The sequence below is a fragment of the Anabrus simplex genome, chromosome 3 (assembly GCF_040414725.1).
Source record: "Anabrus simplex isolate iqAnaSimp1 chromosome 3, ASM4041472v1, whole genome shotgun sequence".
Taxonomy (NCBI): domain Eukaryota; kingdom Metazoa; phylum Arthropoda; class Insecta; order Orthoptera; family Tettigoniidae; genus Anabrus; species Anabrus simplex.
In genome coordinates, this window is record NC_090267.1 from 71,557,347 (window position 1) to 71,571,333 (window position 13,987).

Consider the following 13,987-nt stretch of genomic DNA (forward strand, 5'->3'; position numbering starts at 1 on the left):
AATAATAATAATAATAACACACAATGAGACATCAGAGTTCAACAACTTTGTGTAAAAAAAAATCAAGCATTTGTATTAGTCCAAGGTGTTGAAAGTTAACTATTACTACTAGCTTATAAAATAAAACGGCTGCACGTGCAGTTATTGGAATTGAACACATTGTTTATTTCACAAACTGGCTCTTTATATGTGACGCCTATGTTGCTTTTAGTTCATTTAGAATGCTTTTCATATGTGAAAGCTCGTGACTTATAAATGACAGTAGAAATAATATATACAATTTTCAACATTTTAACTGTGAATTTGAAAAATGTTATTTTTTAACTCTTTGCCCGAAAAAAAAGTAAAACAAAAGAATAAGAAGGTGCAGGGTTCAGAATTCGGTACTTCTCTGACACTTACTGAGTTAGGGTGATGGGGGAGCTTGAATTTGTAATAAAAGTAGAACCAGTCTTGGTTTGATATTTGAAACAGCAACCCGCAGATCCCCTTCCAGCTGCAGTGAAGACCGATGCTTCCTCTTGATAGATGCCATTGCGGAAAATGTTTACTCACACACGTTGAAGCGGAGGGTAATAACACGTCCATTGGTTTCCTTGATAAATTGGGATATTCATTCCGAATCTGCACCCAAAATGTTTCAAGAGACTTCGTCTTAAATTCATTTCGAAGTGTTCCGTCACTTCTGTTCTACCGTTGACAAGTGGGCTGTTACGTTTGTATCGGAATCTAGAAAATTTTCCTCGACTTGTTGACGAAAGTTTTCGAGGTGTGCTGCGGCATTTCCACTAATTTTGCCAAAATCTAACTCATTTTCCTCCAGGAATTCATTCAGACAAGGAAACATCTCACAGTTACCTTTGTCCATCTGAGTTTTCCAAAGTTCCAATTTTCTCTTCAATGCAAGCACTTTCTCGTTAAGAAAGACAATAGAACGATTTAGTCCTTGAAGTGACATGTTAAGATCATTCAGTTTCTCAAATACGTCAGCCAGGTAGCACAGTATTAGAAGGCATTTTTTATCCAGAAACAGAGCAGCGAGCGTAAGACTGGTGTCCAACAGGAAAAGACGAAGTTCGTTCTTCAGCTCCACAACGCACAAAGGACTCGACCACGAGACAACCAACGCATCTCCGTATGCAACAGAAGCGAATCGTGTGTAGATCCCATATCCTCGCAAAAAATGGAAAATATTCTATTATTTAAAGCTCATGTTTTTACAAAAATTACAACACTGACAGCATCGTTCAGCATTTCATTGACTTCTGGTTGTAATACTTTTGAAACCAATGCCTCCCAGTGTATCCTGCAATGTGTGAATTTTACAGAATTAGTAACAGCACTCACTCTTGCTCCAAACCCATTTTTAGTTCCAGCAAATGGCACCGCCCCATCGGTACATATACCAACACGATTTATCCATGACAGCTTGTTGTCAATGAAAACGGAATTCAGAAGAGAGAAAACATCTTCGCCTGCAGTCTTCCCTTCCAGAGCTTTACAAAATAAAAATTCCTCGTGCATTTCATTTTTAAGATAGTAGCGTACAAAAACAAGAAGCTGGGCACTGTTTACCATATCAGAACCGTCATCAAGTTGCAGGGCAAATTTTGGGCTATCATGAAGACGTGGTAGCAATTGATGTTTATGTGATAGGGCAAGCATTCGATAAATCACTTCCATGGCGTCCTTTTACTAATAAGCTACTTATTCATGATATGGCGATACTTTTATCAATTTATTGTAAATCGGGCTAACCACTTACAATAAACACGCAGTAGAATTCACCTTTTCATAGAGATGGCAAACGAATATCGATATATCGGAATATCGATATTTTGAGAGGAAAATATCGATATATCGACATCGATATTTGAGGTCCGATATATTGTCGATATCGATATTTTGTGCCCAATATATCGATATTTCTGTCTAATTTAATACTTTTGACTACGATGTGATTCTTTTTCAGGCCCTTTCAATATTTGCATGCTACAGTTACGAAATTTGAATTTTTATTTCTCAATTCACTTCGGTAAACACAGTGATGATATCACAACTCATCCATCGTGCATATCTTGTAAGTCAATTAAGCCGCCAGCCACAGCATGCCCAGTCGTTAACTACGTTGTCATTGTTGTCGTGAGGTACACGAAAGATGTGGAATATTGTTGGCGGTTAGTGCTGTTCATACTTCATAGTGTGTTTAAGTGATTCATTTGTTTACATCTTTTAGTGGTATACAGTTTTCAACAAGTAGTTTCATAAACGGCTCCAAATAAAAGTGATGTGTGGAGATATTTCACAAAAATCAATAAAACTGAAGTTAAGTGTAATACGTGTGCCGCAATTTTGAAACGTTCCGGCAATACTCAAATATGAAGGCTCGTATGAAGCAGTGGCGAAGCTATTAGTTTATTAATGGGTAGGCAGTAAATCTTACCTTAAAGTTTCTTGTACGTAGTTCCAAACGCCGAGTTGTCTTGGTTGCAAAATGGTCAATCACTCGGTCCTTCAATACTTGCTCACCAATTTCTTCACAAGCATTTTCTCCATAGAAATGGTACGAAGACTGCCGAGTCTTTCATTGTTCATTGAATTACGCAAGTATGTTTTTATCCTCTTCAGAGTGCTCATACTCCCTTCAGTGGTCACAGGAAATGTTAATATTAAAGGAATCAATTTTGACATTTCCACAACCGGGCGAGTTGGCCGTGCGGTTAGAAGCGCGCAGCTGTGAGCTCGCATCCGGGAGATAGTGGGTTCGAACCCCACTGGCGGCACCCGTGGTTTCCCACTTTCACACCAGGCAAATCTACCTTAATTAAGACCACGGCCGCTTCCTTCCCATTCCTTGGCCTTTCCTGTCCCATTGTCGCCTTAAGACCTATCTGTGTCGGTGTGACGTAAAACAAAGAGCAATAATAATAATAATAATAATAATAATAATAATAATAATAATAATAATAATAATAATAATGACATTTCCACATACACTGGTTCGAGGTCACTGAGGACAATGTAATGTAAAAGTTTGTAACTTTTTTTTGATGATATAATAAATAAAAATAAAATCATGAATAAAAATATATAAATAAAATTACACAAAAACTTAATAAAATTAATAAGCATAATTAACCGAAATGTCCGTAGTATGGGCGCCAGAGTTCACCAGAATGGATCCCTCGAATTTAGATAAGAGCATGATAAACTGTATATCCCAGGGCGTGTACATAATGCTGCGTACTGGTACATCTGCTGCAGGCCTTACCTAACCTCCTGAAAACGACTAATTAGGTAGGAACTGCACCTAGGTTCATCAATAACACTGATTCTAAAATAGCTAACTGTATTCTTAACAAATTCCGTGCATGAGCACCTCATCAACATACAACATTATACATATAATACACACATAAAATATTGCTGGAAGACTCCATATTTACAACAACAACAACAATAATAATGAAAATCGTGGGAAAACGAAAGCGAGAACTAAGCTACCATTTGTAGATGGTCCGATGAACAATGTACATGTATGAAGATAAATACCCTTCACTGTCTCTATATCAATTCGACTTACCGATTCTCATAATCGGCAGTTATCACATCACACAGATACTGTACCTTGTACTACTGTGTTCACATATTTTAACACTTGTTGTAAAGATATATACACACGTCTGTCGATCCTCAACATATAAATTTATGGAAAGTCTGAGATAGCTTTCACCAACATATAATGCTAGGCCGCCACAAGTGCTACAATACTTAATGCGCAAGCACTCTCCACAATCATCCACTTTCCACGAACATAACAAGACTACGCTCCACGAACGTTTGAAGTCCAGTCCATTGCAGCCGTGTCATTCCAGTACCGTGTATCAGCACCACTTCCTTCCCGGACAGTGCCTCAGTTGTAGTTGTAGTTGTAGTTGTAGTTATCTTCCTTCTCGTTCCTTTACAATCACCTCTACAATCACCCTTACAATGTTTTTCGTTGCCGCCGTATCATCAACCTTTATAGACATCAACATCCCCCTCCTCTTAGATGATACGTCTGGATTGGTGCTTGCCAGCCAATCATGAGTGAACCTCTTCTTTCTCCCAAGTTATAAACAAACACTCGGGAGTTTTACATGAATTATCAAATTTCCCTGGTACAACAACAAGCTCATCTCATCAGGCTGGGATATATACATGACTAATGGAATTTCCTGACACAAGTACATCAACAAACACTGGGGTAGCCAGATGACTCATTCAAATTACCAGAGTTATTAAAGCAATGTTTTCCCACTCGTGCAAAACAAATTACTCATACCTACATATGTGGATATCTTCCAGCTTACCAATATAAATGGCAAAATATATAAATGAAATACTAATAATAATAATAATAAATCGAATACTGACAATAATATCTCTAACTTCTACATATAATTCGGGGGTGTGATATATGTACTATCACAAGTTTTAGGGGGCAAATGTTTTTCTATATCGAAATAAATCTTCATGAATTCACTTTCTAGTTTTTTCCTATTAAAACAGCGGTAAATGTTCATAAGACTGTTCAGTTTAATAGCAGGAAAGCTCGCTTTGTAAACTATGAACTGAGTTGTATACAACAACTCAAACTGGATGCTTTCAAAATCGCCAAACCGTATTTCCATTTGCATAATTAAGGTGTCAAGAACTTCATATGTTAACATTTTGAGCTTTTGGAATGTCCTGTCGTCTACATTTATCTCGTTATTTATTTTGCGACATTTTACAACGCAAGATGATACTGTATATTCGCAGGACCTTGAGGATACAGTGGTTTTTCTAATTTCAGTATTGCACAGAATTACATCAGGTGTGCTTTTATGTTGCAGTAGAGCAACGATATGGTCTCTATAAACAAAAATGTATCTACAGAGACAGAGCAAATAAATGAATTGGGCCTTCTTGAGTATGCTAAGCAACCCTACAGCAGAATTTTACGACTCCTTGTCCCAACCCTCATCATTCTCTGCAATGTCTTCAAAATCCTGTCTTAGATCATCATAATGTGAAAATATTGTGTGGACTGCTCTCGAGTGAAAGCTCCAACGGGTAGCGCATGCTTGTGGAAGTCTGAATCCTTTGGATTCCAGAGGATGAGCTCTTTTTGAGGATCTACTAAAAATGAATGAAACGCTGTCAGATTATGAATGAAGAGCCTGCCTGATATTATTGTCTCGTTTACACAACTAACAGTCCATGTCTGAATTGTCACAAATACAGCCAATAATGCATGGATTGTCTACTAATTCAAAAGAAAAGCACACACTTAACAATAGGGTACTTCATTTGTAACCTTCGCGCGGGGAGTTACTACGCTCTCAAATAGCAAAGAGGCTTGCCTCTCTGGGCTCTAGACCTTGCGGAGAGAGGACTGCGGGCGGTAAACGTACCCTTCCTCCACCACCCCGCGCCATTCACAACCTGACGGAAAGGAAATAAAACAAAAAGTCCTAGGTGAGACAAGTTAGAGACTGCCTCCCTGTCAGAACAAGTAGTCTGCTGTCGCCATCTAGCGGGGCGATCAGCAAAGCACATCATCTGCTGTCATCATGTAGCACATATCAAAAAGAGATTATTGTTGATTTAACACAATAACAACGGCATATACATTTGTTACGATAGTTATGTGTAATCGTATTTCTTAGGGTAGGCATTGCCTCAAATGACTCCAAGTAGTTTCGCCACTGGTTTGAAGATACATACATTAAAACTGTTAAAGGAACTTCATCACTAGGAACTGCTACTGGGAGGTTCACTGCATCCACTACATCGGCGACCAACGCTGAGTTCTCGTCACCAAGTACGTCTACAGCTATCCGGCAATCATTGGGAGACATTAAGAAATTTTCAGGTTATTTTACTGAACATTTTGGCCCTTTATTGTAGCTAGGCAACTGGGATTTTACTTTTAACCATTTACGAGATTACCGTGTTTTATAAATAATTAATGTATTTTTAGACCTATTAAGCAGAAGGTAGGTCTATTTTTTAAAGAGCCGTTAGTTGTCTATTACCCTTTCACTCCATTGATGTTTGTTGTTTTAAGGGGCCTAACATCGAAGGTCATCGGCCCCTTTCATACCATTGAAGAGTCTTCATGGATAATAGCACCAATATTTTAAAACCGATATATCGAGTCGAAAATGGCAGAAATAGAAGAATCTATTCTTGTAAGGAAGTGGCGATCATATTGTCATTATTGGTTGTTTAGTGTTTGGTAAGGTGATACCGCTGCGGGTGGTGTGGGAAATGTTACTCGCACCTTTTCTCAGAATACGTGCTGGCAGGATCTACCGTTCAGTTCTTGTAAAATAAGACAGCAAAAGTACGAATTCATTAGTCTTGAATGGTGGTGGAAGAGCTTCCTGCCTATACTCCGCACGGCTCTACTTCTAAATTGACGTTTAGGCCGATTTTGGCTCTGTCTGGTGGTTGTGCACTGAAGCATAGACATCCAACCAATCCCAAGCTGCCATTTATATCGACTTATATCGGCAGAGTACGATCTCGAAACCTAGTTGCCAAGTCTACTATTTACATTCACCACGTGGTTAACCTATCTCGCTCAGCGTGTATGGTATTCGGTACGGTTCGCGATAATTTCATTTCACTGCAATAGAAAAGATTTGGGCTCAGATTAAGGGTTATGTTGCAACCAAAGAAGCGTTTTACTGTACCCGAGGTGGAAAATCTGTTAGCCGAAGTTGTGGTAAATGTCAGTGCCGATGACTGGAGGAAATTTGTGCGCAGTACACAAATATTAGTACGTGAGGCGTGGGAAAATGAAGATGTAACGGTGAACTCCGTCGGAAGTTTAATGATATCTTTGGGAGCTGGTGATAGTGACAATGATTCGTTGTTGGAGGGTTACAGTGACTCTGAGATCAGTGGAGTGTTCCCTTTGTAGGCCATAACCTCCTTCCTGTGCCAGCCATTGGTGGTGAGTGAAATGTTATTCCCTCATTCACTTTTATTCATAATAATATATTCTCTTATTAGTGTCAGGTGTTGTTATTAAGTGTAGTTTTTGTGAATTTGTTTTCAATCCATATTCATTAGTTTTTCTGAGTAGGGTATTACATTTTACTATATATGGTTGTTTACCGCGGTCGTATTGCATCAGCTGTTCTCGCGGGCGTAGCGCGCTGGCAACAGAGGAAAGGCGATGCTCATTTGTTTTGCGAAACTTCAATTTAGAAGTAAGGCCGTGCGGAGTATAGGTTCATGGATATGAGAACCTAAGGATAGCAATATTTGTAACAAAATATGAATTATAAGTATTTCAATCAAGGTAGCTGCCCCCACCCCCGCCCCCTTTATCACTCTCTACGCCCCGCACTTTGAGGACCACTGTTTTAGAGAACGTCTGGTGTACAGCAAGACGAAAATGATGCACAAAGTGTCTGGGCAACACATAGGATATTAAACGCACCCTGAGTTAAAGCAATTGCTTTCATTACATCGGTGGAGCTAACAAGGGAACGGTCCATACTGTCATATTGAAATCGACAATGAAATTTGGTAGAGAGGATGGAGGGTCCATAAGAAAGCAATGTACAAAAATTCAGCTGCCATTTCGATCTGTAAGGTCCCCAAATCGATACGGAAATGTCTAATAGAATTGCACGCGTGGACGTGGACAGCTCTGGTGACCAGCTTAAGCGACCGGGTTATCTTGAGCTTTCTGGGCTAGCCAGTTGACACACGTTGCTTTGAAAGAGCAGTCATGAATCCGGCTGATGTTCAAGAGCAGGCTTTACGTTATTTCCATGAAAAGGTTCCTCCTCTTCCCGTAAAACAACTTTGGAAGAAATTGAGATGGGTCGAAATGTGATCGAACTAACTGAAAATCACCCCATGGGTGCCAGCATCATCTCGGAGTCGTGTTTGGAGAGAAATACTGTAGTGACAGTGAAAGTGATAGTGGAAGCAGCGACACCTCATCTGCATTATCTGAAAGAGAAGGCAGCACACCATTGCCAGGAGCAAGATGTGTTACGGGTCCGATTTTGAGCCCCGAGTCTGATTCCTGTCAATCCAGTGAAGAGACACCGCAGTCACTCAGCAAATCTATTAGTTCAAGCTATGCTTCCAGTCCACAGAAGAAAGTGAAACAAACTGTAGATCTTGCGGCTTTCATTATCCACTGTTCGCAAAAGTTGTCGTAAGGTGACGTCACTACGACAACTGTACAGGCGGAAGAACCAATTAGAATCTACATCAGTAAGATCGACTGAACACAGGACATTGATGCATACAAAATTATTTTCTCGCTTTACAGAAGCAAGAAGACTGAAGCGGAACGTATGCGATGAAGACCTGCGACTGTGGGCCTTGGAAATTTCAAGAGAGATTTCAATGCGACGAACTAATTTCAGCGCATGTGCTAGTTGGTTGAGTCTTTCTAAGAAAAAGTACAGAATAAAAAGTAGAAAAATTACCAAATTTGTATCCCGTACCTATCTGCAAGAAGAAGACGAAAAAGATAAAGTCGCAAAGAAATTGGTGGAAGTAGCCGCAGAGCGATTTTTAGACTACACTCCTTCTTCAATATACAATACTGATCGGAGTGGTTTCGTGCGCGAAATGAAAGCGAAAAGGACTCTATCGTTTGTTGGTGAGAAACATACAGAAACAGTTGCTCAATCAGTTAGTGCACTCACCCATTCGTATACAATTATGCCTACAATTTCGTAATACAGCCAGTATTCTTTTCCAGAAATTATTCACTGTACTACAGGAGGCAACTGGAACTTTCGGTCCGACAGTTTCCAAAGAATTGTTTCATGCCAGAAATATAATTGTAAAATCGGGGGAAAATGGGGAAAAAGGAATTAAAGTACTGGTTTAAAAAAATCCTTCTTCCCATTTGCGGAAGGAAGTGTTTGCTCCTGCTAGATTCCTGGACTACTTATCGTGATAAGAGCTGTCTTGAAGACATTCCTCCAGGCAACAATACAGAAATTCTCCAGATTCCTTCCGGCACTACAGGGAAAATACAGCCCTTGGACAAGTTTTTCTTCCGACGGTGGAATGCTTTGTATCGCCGCTTAACAGACATTGTGCCGACTTGTGAAGACTTTCAGTTTGATGTTTATCAGAGATACAGCATACCGAAAATGCAGTCCTTCATTCATTTTTAATTTTCCTTTCCACGGTTCAAGGACATGATTAAATATTCGTGGTTCCCAACCAATTATACAACGGAGAGACCTCCCGAGTTCGAAGTGCCTGCGAAATAATGCCTTCAAACAAGTAAAGATAACTGTGAAGGACTGCTGATGATGATGCTTGTTGTTTTAAGGGGCCTAACATCGAAGGTCATCGGCCCCTAACTGTGAAGAACAATGTGGCCTCAAAGTGCATATTCGTTGTGCATGGTGCCAAAACTATTTGTGTTTCTATCATGCGATTAACGCAGCTCATTTATGGTTCACATTCGTTCCGTAACAATAACGTGACCTTGGCGCGTGGCAGCCTGCCAGTTTTCTCTCTCTCTCTCTCTCTCCAGCACAACTGCAACTCCACTCCACCGTGCGCCGCGTGAGCCAGCAAGAAGCAAGGGTTGTCCAGTAAGCTGCGTTGTCACACGGATTTTGTATTAAGATTTCGAAACCTTCCAGTTCGAAATGCCAGCTAACTATTTGTACATTGCTATTTTATGGGTCTCCTCATGGTGTCTGGGAAATTTCATTGTCGATTTCGATATGACAGTATGGACAGTTCCCTTGTTAGCACGATGCGAGTATCCGTGACTTTTAAAGTAACGTAATAAACAAGCAAAGCAAGCCTGCAGTATTTTCGTCAGTGAGCTTAACCGTGACCACGGCTTAACTAGGTATCAGACAGCAAGACTTACATAATGACCTTGATACTCTAAGTTACCACAGGAAGAATAACAGCATGCTCGTCCATACTGGAGATTGTCTGTCCCTTTGGCGCAGAGGATAGCGCGTTGGACTTCTAATCCAAAGGTCGTGGGTTCGATCCCCACAAGGGATGCAATGTTTTTAATATTGTTCGAAATTTGAAAATAACCAACAACCGGGCCCTTTTATCTTGGTTTTCGCCTCCTCTCAAGCCGTCGCTTGGTCAATATAGCTGTTACAAGAGTTTCACATTTGCTTGTATTCCTGTTATTGAAAGGAGAAAGTTAATTAAGCTGGAAATTGTTCTGCATATATGTTCGTTTACAGTAAGTTTTATTACGAAAGTTAACTTGGACCACTTGAAGTTCTTGTATCTGCAAGTATTTTTCACGTTTCTTTCAACGTATTCACTTTAATTACTGTTTTATATTCCTTTTTCTTGTGCAAACTACCTTTTGGAGAACTTCTTTCTCTTTCTTAATCTGTTTACCCTCCAGGGTTGGTTTTCCCACAGACTCAGCGAAGGGTCCCACCTCTACCGCCTCAAGGACAGTATCCAGGAGCGTCAGACATCGGACAGGAGATACAACTAGGGAGGAGAACCAGTACCTCACCTGCAATGTTGAACAGGGGCCTTGTGGGAGGATGCGAAGATAGAAAAAGGATATACAAGGAAGAGGGAAGGAAGCGGCCGTGGCCTTAAGTTAGGTACCATCCTGGCATTTGCATGGAAGAGAAATGGGAAACCACGGAAAGAACCGAACCCCTCTTCACTCAGCTGACCTCCCGAGGCTGACGCACCCCGTTCCAGCCCTCGTACCAGTTTTCAGATTTCGTTTTCAAATTTCGTGGCAGAGCCCAGAATCAAACCCGGGCCTCCAGTAATGGCAGTTAATCACACTAACCACTACATCACAGAGGCGGACATAAATAACAACAATAAAAGTAATGAAGTACATTACTTTCTTAATCTGTTTACCGTCCAGGGTTGTTTTTCCCCTTGGTCTCAGCGAGAAGCGTCAGGGTCTGAGTATGAAACTAGGGACGAGGACCAATACCTCGCCCAAGCAGCCTCACCTGCTATGCTGAATCACATTAACCACTACACCACAGAGGTGGACAATCTGAGTTAACTTCCATAATAAAACTTACAGTGAATGAACATATAGGCAGAATTATTTCTAGCTTAATTAACATTTGCCTTGCAACAGGAATACAAGAAAATGTGAAATGTGAGTGACAAAATAAATAAATCAATTATGTAGATGACAGGAGGAGAAGAGCTGAGACAAAAAGACCTGGGTCTTGGTTATTTTCAAATGAAAAAGTTAAGAAACTGCATCCCTTGTGCGGATCGAGCACACGACTTCTGGATTAGAAGCACAACGCGCCATCCTCTGTGCCAAAGGAACTGACAAACCGAATCATGGACAAGCATGCTCTTGTTCTCAATAAGTCAACCTACAGTGTTAAGATCATTATGAAAGTCCTGCTGCCTGATAACCAGTTAAGCTCACTGACGACTGGCAACGGGGAAGAAAGAATAAGAATATTCTCACCCCCACCCCCCCAACCCCCCACCCCCCCTTAACTTTCAACAGTTAACCTTCTGACCCGACAGTTCACAAACCAAGTGACGAACGTTCGGTTTGTGTTGGAAGTGTTCTATTGTGTGAACAGTTGATGCAGTTCGGCCGCGGTACACATGGGTTTATACTGTAATAACTACTCTGTGGTGTAGTGGTTAGCGTGATTAGCTACCACTCCCAGGCCCGGGTTCGATTCCCGGCTCTGCCACGAAATTTGAAAAGTGGTGCGAAGGCTGGAACGGGGTCCACTCAGTCTCAAGAAGTAAATTGAGTAGAAGGGTGGGGGGGGGGTTCGATTTCCACCTCAGTCATCCTCGAAGTGTTTTACTGTGGTTCCCCCTCCAGGCAAATGCCGGGATGGTACCTAACTTAAGGCCACGGCCGCTTCCTTCCCTCTTCCTTGTCTATCCCTTCCAATCGCCCCCCCCCCTCCCTACAAGGCCCCTGTTCAGCATAGCAGGTGAAGCCACCTGAGCGAAGTACTGGTCCTCCTCCCCAGCTGATTCCTCGACCTAAAGTTTCAAGCTAAATGACACTGCCCTTGAGGCGGCAGAGGTGGGATCCCCTCGCTGAGTCCGAGGGAAAAATACTAACAAAGAAAGAAAGAAAGAAAGAAAGAGCGCATATGATGAGATTAGTACTTACTACGATGCAAGTATCTGTGACTTTTAAAGTAACGTATAAACAAGCAAAGCAAGTTTGCAGTATTTTCGTCAGTGAGCTTAACCGTGCCCACGGGTTAAATAGTTATCACTTATCAGCAGTGAGTTAGTTGGACCGGAACGGGCCGGAACGCCGTTCCGGAAAATATTTTCCCACTTTAGAATGACGTAACATTTTTACATTCAGTAAGAAAATCTTATAATCTATACATAACGCTGAAACGTCATGGGTGTACTCTAGCGGACTAATATCGAACCTTACGGTTTTATGTTCATAAGATACGGTGGCTTTTACACTTCTGGGCGCTTTTCTGGTTCTCTAAGGTTGGCTACACTGCTATTGGATTCGGAGAGCGAGAAGTGAGCACATCAACTTTCTTCCACTCGTTATGTTTGTATGATTTCAAGTTTTATTTTATGTTTTGCTCAATGTGTTGCTGTGAAGCAGATATTATGGAATCTCTCTGCAGTTAATGGAGTTCCGAGAACATTAGTTTCATTAAAGACGTGAGTATAAAGACAGAGGCTGGGTTAAATGTTGCTGAAACGTGTGATGCATATTCAAGGGAGAATCGAGGTTATGGTTCTACACCTTCTACCATCGACTGTGAAATTCAAGGACCCAGTTACGGAAAACAAGATTTTCCAGACTGTTGGAACGAGTCTCAGTACCGTTATTTTTTGTCAGAGAAAAGGTGGTTATTTGCAGAAAATAAAAGAATTAGGCTGCAATGTATGTAAAGAGGAAAGTAAATTAGGATTAGGAGTTCCTAAAGCGGCAGGACTTAATGAAAGTATAGGTAGAATGCGAGGTTCATCCCAACGGAACCAATATTAATAGACAAACAAGCCCTCGGGAAAAAAAATTGAGCACAAAAATTCAGAATCTCACAAAAAATCTATGTTACAAAAATCAGAATCTAATGAAAAGGTACCGGTATTTGAAAGTTCCTTGGACACTATGAATGTCAAACACCTGGAAACCACCGTTGGAATATTTCGAACAGCATACTCAATTGCGAAAAGAAATAGACCCTTCGTAGACCTACAGGCTTATGTTGAACAACAATTAAATGGTTTATATATGGGAAGAGTTCTTCATACAAATTTTAGTTGTGCTTACATTATTAAACATATTCCACAGGAAATGAGAAATAAAATAGCAAAATCTATAACAGAAAATCAGAGGTGAATCAGTTTCAGTATTATGTTTGAGATGTGCTCTTTCAGATAATTCTGAAGTTATTTTCTTTTTCTGGGACTTGATTGAATTTGAATCAACTACAGCAGATGTTATTACTCGAGAGATATTGAAGAATATTTCTTCATATGGGATGAATGAAAACTTTCTGGCAGAACATTTAGTTGGTCTAGCATGTGATGGGGCCTATGTAATGTTAGGTAGAAAAAATGGAGTTGGAGCACAGTTTTTAAAATTATTTTCAGATATAGTAATCTGGCACTGTTTAAACCATCGCTTGGAATTGGTCGTTTCTGATACAAGAAATGAAGTTACAGGTGTTAACAATTTCCATTCTTTCTGACAAATTGTATTCTTTGTACAGCATGTCTACCAATAATCAAAGAGAACTAAACATTTGTGCTGCTTCACTGAAACAAAGAGTTAAGAAGTTTGGGAAAATATTTACAATAAAATGGGTAGCATCGAGCCTGAGAACTGTAAAAGCTGTCTGGGAAAACTATAGTGCACTAGTAAAACATTTTAGTGAGGCCAAAAATGCCCACCAGAGAGACTCCAAGGCAAGGGCAAAATTCCAAGGTCTATAAAATATGTTAACATCTGTAGAATTTCTAGAAA

General features: G+C 40.4%; 1 protein-coding gene and 1 non-coding gene across 3 annotated transcripts in view; one reads left to right on the plus strand and one right to left on the minus strand.

The window, feature by feature from the left end:
• LOC136867021 (transmembrane protein 53) overlaps positions 1–13,987 on the minus strand; it is a 266,998-nt gene that overhangs the window by 54,744 nt on the left and 198,267 nt on the right. The window lies entirely within an intron of this gene.
• Positions 9,978–10,050, plus strand: TRNAR-UCU (transfer RNA arginine (anticodon UCU)). The gene has a single exon. It is a non-coding gene; the product is annotated as a tRNA-Arg (tRNA).